At 45.0% G+C, this 8085-nt stretch overlaps 1 non-coding gene across 1 annotated transcript; it reads left to right on the top strand.

Annotated features, from left to right (window-relative positions):
* Positions 1–6400: 6400 nt before the first annotated feature.
* Positions 6401–6473, top strand: trnak-cuu (transfer RNA lysine (anticodon CUU)). Its single transcript has one exon. It is a non-coding gene; the product is annotated as a tRNA-Lys (tRNA).
* Positions 6474–8085: the final 1612 nt, after the last annotated feature.

Genomic DNA, 8085 nt, shown 5'->3' with positions numbered 1-8085 from the left:
TGTATTAGGTTCAAATAATATTTCTGGTTTTGTGACTCTGTTCGTTGCAAATGTATTTACATATACCTGAATTATTTATTTATTTATTGGGGTGTATATATTCTAAAGCTACTTTTGGCGCTGATAAGAGTCTGTATAATTCCGCAATTAATGCTTTAGTTGCGTTTTCACTGGTTCCCCAGTGTCAGGGAGGGAAGTGTCTGATGCCCTCTTTTATTTAATGTTACTAACAGAAGACAAACACTCGTATTCGTTCAAAATCAACCTGCAGATGGACACACACACACAGATAAACGCAGCCAATTATATGGACGTTATTTTGGGATTGCTGCACATGGACACCCAGGAGCGAGTTTACTGCAATGACAGACAAGAGTGGTTGGGTTTCCCAGGCCCGGCTCGCTCAGTCGGTAGAGCATAACACACTTAATCTCAGAATCGTGGATTCGAGCTCCCCGTTGGGCGAATTCGCTTTTAAACTTTTAATGTTGCTTTCAGGGGAGAACCCAAGCTCTGACTCCCCCCGACCTCCCGTGCAGTGTCACCGCGCACATTGTGGCCGCGCCCGGGCTGATTTCTCTCTCTCTCACCCGGGACCACTGAGTCTGCTGTACCGTGATCACCAACTCACCCAGTTTGTGAATTGAAACCGGAACAGGTGCCTCGCAAAGGGCAAGAGAAGGAGGGAAGGCTGCAATCTCTGACAAAATCTCATTCCCATTAGAGGTTTGTGTATCTGAACCCCGAACACTTTCTGCAACTTTTACAAGTTTTGACATTCACTGTACAGGACGCAGCACCAAGAGGCTCGTCTCTTACACTCACAGTGATGCGTAGGGCCGTTTTCACTTATAAAACAGCTATTGTCATATTGTGATATTGTCTTAGACTCCCTCACCAGCGGAAAGGGTTTGTCTATCTACCTTTCAAAATCATAAAAATACTTCTATATTCCAGGGGATACAAGTATGTAACCGCTCCTCATAATTTAACCCTTCGTGCTCTGCTAACATTCTGGTAAATCTGAGCTGCGCTCCTTCCAAGGCCAATGTACCCTTTTAGAGCAAAAGGGAATAACACTTGAAATGAGCGTCACTGAGGATCAGTTTTCTCTCACTCAAAGTTATCTGTTTCGTGAAGTAAAAGATGCAGCTTTTCAAGAATAAGTGAGCAGCCACTGTCGCCCTTTTTGGCAGGAGAAAAAAGTCTCCTCCGTGGATGTGTATGGAGAGTAAGTTTCAACATAGTGTTTACACTCGGGAACCTTTCGCATGTGAAGCAAACGCGATAACCGCGACACTACGGAAACCGCTACTATCTCATTAAAAACAATGGGGAACTGACTTAGTCTCCTGTCTCTGTTCTGACTTGGAATGCGTTGCTTCTCCGTCCAGCAAAACTTAATATGTTACAACACAGAAGGAGATCATTCGGCCCATCGTGCCTGTGCTAGTTCTTTGAAAGAGCTATCCAAGATGTCTCACCACCATAAGCTCTTTCCTCATAAGCCCTGCAAATTGTTTTCCTTTTCAAGTATTTATCCAATCCCCTTTTGAAAGTTACTATTGAATCTGCTTCCACCGGCCTTTCAGGCAGCGCATTCCAGATCATAACAACTCGCTGCGTAAATTATGTTCCCTCATGTCGCCTCTGGCTCTTTTACCAATTACCTTAAATCTGTGTCCTCTGGTTACCGACCCTTCTGCCACTGAAAACAGTTTCTCCTTATTTGCTCTATCAAAACCTTTCATAATTTTGAACGCCTCCCTCAAATCTCCCCTTAACCTTCTCTGCTCTAAGGGGATAATCCCAGCTTCTCCATTCTCGCCACATAACTGAAGTCCCTCATCCCTGTTACCATTCTAGTAAATCTCCTCTGCAACCTCTCCAAGGTCTTGACATCTTTCCTGAAGTGCGATGCTCAGAATTGAACACAATACTCCAGCTGCAGCCTAACCAGTGTTTTATAAACGTTTAGCATAACTTTGTTGCTTTAATACTCTATGCCTCTATTAATAAAATCCATTTCACCAGGCTGTCTGTGTCCTCCTGAAGTCTGATACTATCCACCACATTGTTTACTACATTCCCGAGTTTCGTGTCATCTGCAAAGTTTGAAATTATACCCTGTATTCCAAAGTCCAGGTCATTAATGTATTTATCAAAAATAAAAACTTTTTGCAGTGTGACTTGTGTGATTTTAAGCTTAGTTTACATGACATCTTCTCATAATTTAACGCATTGCACCCTGGTAACAATCTGGTGAATCTGTGCAGCACTCCTTCCAAGGCCAATATATCCTTTCAGATTAAAAGGTCATAAACTTGAAATAAGCGTCACTGTGGATCAGTTTTCGCTCACTCAAAGTTATCTGTTGAGTGAAATAAAAGAAAGCGCTTTTAAAGAATAAGGAAGCAGCCACTCTCGCACCTTTTGACAAGTCTATTTTGTGGCACTTTATCAAACGCCTTTTGAAAGGCCATATACACAACATCAACCACATTGCACTCATCAAACCTCTCTGTTAACTCAGCACAAAACTCAATCATGATTTGCCTTTAACAAATCCACAGTGGCTTTCTATTATCAATCCACACTTGTCGAAATGACTATTAATTTTGTCCCAGATTATCATTTTGAAAAGCTTCCCACCACCGTGGTTAAACTGACAGGCCTGTAGTTGTTGCGTTTATCCTTACACCTTTTTTTGAACAAGGGTGTAACATCTGCAATTCTCCAGTTCTCTGGCACCAAACCTTGTATCTAAGGAGGATTGAAAGATTATGGCCAGGACCTCTGCAATTTACTCCCTTACTTCCCTCAGCAACCTACGATGCATTCCATTCGGACTATGTGACTTTAAGTACAGCTAGCCTTTCTAGTATCTCCTCTTGATCAATTTTCACCCCATCCAGTATCCCAACTACCTCCCCCTTTACAGTGATTTAGGCAATATTTACTTCCTCGGTAAACACAGATGCAAAAATACTTATTTAGTACCTCAGTCATGCTCTATGCCTTCATGCGTAGATCTCCTTTTTGGTCCGCAATCGTTCTTGCCTCTCCTCTTACTATTTTTATGCCTATAGAAGACTTTTAATGACTTGATGAAGGGATCGAGTGTAATGTATCCAAGTTTGCTGATGATGCAAAGTTCGGTGTGAAAGTAAGCTGTGAGGAGGACAAAAAGACACTGCAAAGGGATATAGACAGTTTAAGTTTGCGGGCAAGAAGGTGGCAGATGGAGTATAATCTGGAGAAATGTGAGGTTATTCACTTTGGTGGGAAGAACAGAAAAACAGAATCTTTTTGAAATTGTTTGAAACTGTTAAATGTTGATGTCCAGAGAAACTTGGGTGTCCTGCGCACCTGAACTCCAGGTTGTGCTAACCAAGTATAAGCAACCAAAACCTGATGACGGAGAAAGGCTAAATAAACACTAAGACATGAAACAATGCTTGGTGGTTTCTGAGAGTCAGCAAAGTGGGATGGTTTACGACCATGAGTTAAGATCAGTGGCGCTTATGTACAGAACAATGCAGCCGAATCGTATAAAGATCGGGCATGCTCCCTTCTCAAATGTTGAAGCTCTCAATAGGGGACTGTCAGAAGTCCATTGCCACAGGCAGTCCGCAAAGGTCAGGTCCGATAAACCTGGATTCGCAGACAGGTCAGGTTGTGTTGATTGCTTGTCATTAATGTAATCTGTAGGCAGTTGTATTGTAATAATGATACTGTTGAATGTAATGTTGACGACAGCTGTAGTGCAACTCTGTTGTAAGTCAATCTATTAAACTTGCTATTTTGTAACCACTCGGGCTAAAATCAAGTGGAAGTTATTGTTGATGGATTAACAACCCATAGTTGTGACAGTAACGGGAAAAATCCGCTGACAAACATTCACTTTATATATAAACATCACACCTATAGTTTATATTTTCACACGTTCTATTATGCAGTTCTAACCAAAGTCCAAACATCGAAATGCCACGTGTTTTTCAGAAGTTTCCCGTCCTGTTATGTATTCTGAGCAGTTTCCGACATGTTTTAACATCACAGCCACAGTTTATATTTTCACACGTTCTTTTTTGCAGTTCTAATCGAGGTCTAAACACCGTAAATATAAGTGTTTTTCCGAAATTTCCCCTCCCGTTATGTATCATGAGCAGTTTCCCACATCTTTTTCCTGTGATGTGATAATTCTGGTTGCAGAATGAATGTAATTGCAGTCCGCTGACAGCAGGCGATGGAAGCGAGCGCCATGCTGCCCCTGACAGATGAAGGCGATTTCTGATGATGCCTGCCATCCGGTGGGAGTGGGCGGGGATTTGAAAGCCAACCCATTCCACGAACATTGGAGAAATAAAGCGTTGCTTGATAAACGTTGCTATAAACAAACACTAGTTGCAGGACTCCGGCTTCGTGGCCCAACGGTAGCGCGTCTGACTCCAGATCAAAAGGTTGCGTGTTCAAATCACGTCGGGGTCATAGTTTTTTTCCCTTGGAGCTGGTTTGTATAATTCCGCAATTAATGTTTTATTTGCGTCTTCACAATTAACAGAATCCTGCTCTAAAGTCTGCCTCTGGTTCCCCAGTGTCAGGGAGGGAAGCACCTGATGCCCTCATTTATTTAATATAAAAACAAACGACAGACACATGTCTTCGTTCAAAAACCACCCTGCAGGTGGACACATCGTGAGATAAACACAGGGCAGAGATTCAGACAGTATCCGGAAACATCGGGAAATAGACAAGAGAAATAGATTGAGCGCTTTGTTATCAGAAAATTGTCTGAACCTGCACGGTCAATGAAAGGGCTTTTGTTGGCCGGTTTCCCATTGAACCGGAGAATTCGGGAGAACTTGGTGGACGATTGGTTCGTATTCCATTGTCCCCCACCAGCGAAAAAGGTTTGTCGATCCCACCCGACGAACTCCTTTCAAAATCCACTCTGTCCAAAGCCAATATATCCTTCCAGATTAAAAGGGAATAAAACTTGAAAAGAGCGTCACTGTGGATCAGTTTTCTCTCACTCAAAGTTATCTGCTCAATGAAGTAAAAGATGCAGCTTACAAAGAATAAGGGAGCAGCCACTCTCGCCCTTTTTGGCAGGAGAAGAAAATCGATCTGCGTGTTTATGGAGACCAAGTTCCAACATAATGTTTCACCCGGGAACCTTTCGCGTGTAAAGCGAACATGACAACCGCTACACTACGGAAACTGATGGCATTTTAATCAACACAATGGGAAACTGAATGCTGTCCTCTCTCTGCTCGTACTTGGAATGTGTTGTTTCAAGTACAACAAGAGATACAGAAAGTGGCTGCTCCCCCTTTTCTTTAAAATCTCTCAGGGTAGTGGGTTTGAGCCCCACGTTGGGCGAGTACCGTTTCAAAATTTATGCTGCTTCCACCGGTGAGCCCCAGCTCTGACACTTACGCCCCACCACCCCCATCCGTCTCACCGCGCACCATGTGGGCTGCGCCCGGGCTGAATCTCTCCAATTAAGTTTCCGCCTCTGTCGCAGCATGAAATGGTCCTTTTCAAAGTCACAAATGATATCCTATGTGACTACCACCATGATAAACTATCCCTCCTCATCCTTCTCAAATACAATATCTCTCCGTGCTGTTATGCTGTTAGACTGGTTTCCTCTCTCTGCTCTTATTTGGAATGTGTTGCTTTTCTGTCTGACAACACTTGGTATCATGGTATTATGTTAGTCCACAAGAGGAGATCATTCGGCCCATCGTGCCTGTGCTGGGTCAAACACACGTATTCGTTCAAAATTCATTCAGAGATAGATTGAGTGCTTTGTTATCAGAAAATTGCGTGAACCCCCACAGTCTGCAGCTTTCCTCCTCGCTATCAACCACACGGTCTATTTTTGTGTCACCCGCAAATTTCTTAATCATGCCTCCGACGTTTAAGTCCAAATCGTTAATGTATACCATAAAAAGCAAAGGACTAAGTACCGAGCCCTGCGGCACCCCACTGGAAACAGCCTTCCAGCCACAAATACACCCGTCGACCATGACACTTTCCTTCCTGCCACTGAGCTAATTTTGGATCCTACAAGCCACATTCCCTTGGATCCCATGGTCCTTTCCTTTTTTGACCAATCTGCCATGTGGGATCTTTTCAAAAGCCTTGCTAAAATCCATGTTGACGACATCAATTGCGCTACCCTCATCCATCCTTCTTACCACCTCCTCGAAAAATTCAATCAGGTTAGTCAGACACAACTTCCCCTTAACAAATCCATGCTGACTGTCCTTGATGAGGCCGTGCCTTTCGAAGTGACAGTTTATCCTGTCCCTCAGAATTGATTCCAACAATTTGAAATGGAGTCTTTCTCCTGCCTGCTGCAATAATAGATAAGGCGGTTACGCACCATCAGGCCCGGCTAGCTCAGTCGGTAGAGCATGAGACTCTTAATCTCAGGGTCGTGGGTTCGAGCCCCACGTTGGGCGAGTATCATTTTAAACTTTTATATTGCGTTCACTGGCCAACGGTGCAGAATTGATGCCGTGCGAAATGGGAGGCGTGTTTGTTAGGTCAGGGTATCCGGGTCGAGGTGATAACTGACACTCGAATGAACCCGGCGCCTTTCCTGATTGATGAAGGGACCCCTCATGAATGTACGACTATTTCACGCTGCGAGAGTCAAGGACCTCTCCTGACGGAACCCACAGTCGGGGCCTGTTTAGAAATGGATGTCGACGGGTCCAGCTTTTACCACGAGGGCCAACGGGTCACCGGATGGCAAGTGGTAGGTCCGTCAGGACAGACCCTTGTTCAAGGGACCTTGGGACCGGGGTGGGGGGGCGGTGGGGGGGCAACTTGCAGAGATCACCGCGCTCACCAAAGCCCTCCAATTGGCGGAAGGGACAACGGCGAACATATACACCGACAGCCAGTATGCTTACTCTGTCGTCCATGATTACTCGCGCCTCTGGCAGCGACGAGGCTATTTGACCACCTTAGGCCACACAATTAAGCACGCCCCTGCGATCGCCGAGCTTATTCGAGCAGCGGTTGGTCCCACCTTGGGGGCTGTCATTAAGGTTCGCGCCCATCAGACGGGGGAGACCCCGGAAATCAGAGGGAACCGGGCTGCGGATTGGCCGCTAAGCAGGCTGTCTTCACCCTTCCTGTGACGGCTCCTAATTCTGCAGAGGGGAAGCACAAGAGAAAAGATTCCCAAGCTAGCGAGGTAACAAGGTAGTCCCTTCTAACCGCGTACCTTTCTGAGTCTCCCGAGAATATCCACCTCTGGGTACCAGAGTGAGCACATCAAGAAACCCAGGGGTTTTGGCTTCATGAGACCCGGTATGTGGTCCCTGCAGCGCTTAGACGAGCCCTGATACAATCATACCATGAACCCGCACACCTGGGAGGGTACAAATTATACTACCTCACAGCTGACACCTGGTAGTGGCCCAGCATGGCCAGGGAAATCCACGAAGATAGATGAGGGCTGTGCAGTAGACGTGGTCGACATGGACTTTAGCAAAGCCTTTGACAAAGTACCGCATGGTAGGTTGTTACATCAGGTTAAATCTCACGGGATCAAAGGTGAGGTAGCCAATTGGATACAATATTGGCTTGACGACAGAAGACAGTTGGAGAGGGTTGTGTTTCAAACTGGAGGCCTGTGACCAGCGGTGTGCCTCAAGGATCGATGCTGGGTCCGCTGTTATTTGTTATTTATATTAATAATTTGGATGAGAATTTAGGAGGCATGGTTAGTAAGTTTGCAGATGACACCAAGATTGGTGGCATTGTGGACAGTGAAGAAGGTTATCTAGTATTGCAACGGGATCTTGATAAATTGGGCCAGTGGGCCGATGAATGGCAGATGGAGTTTAATTTAGATAAATGTGAGGTGATGCATTTTGGGAGATCGAATCGAGCCAGGACCTACTCCGTTAATGGTATGGTGTTGGGGAGAGTTCCAGAACAAAGAGATCTAGGAGTACAGGTTCATAGCTCCTTGAAAGTGGAGTCACAGGTGGATAGGGTGGTGAAGAAGGCATTCAGCATGCTTGGTTTCATTGGTCAGAACATTGAATACAGGAGTTG

This window comes from Heptranchias perlo, unplaced genomic scaffold (genome assembly GCF_035084215.1).
Source record: "Heptranchias perlo isolate sHepPer1 unplaced genomic scaffold, sHepPer1.hap1 HAP1_SCAFFOLD_173, whole genome shotgun sequence".
Classification (NCBI taxonomy): Eukaryota; Metazoa; Chordata; class Chondrichthyes; order Hexanchiformes; family Hexanchidae; genus Heptranchias; species Heptranchias perlo.
Note: the sequence above shows the minus strand (reverse complement) of the source record. Positions and strands in the feature narration are given on the sequence as shown.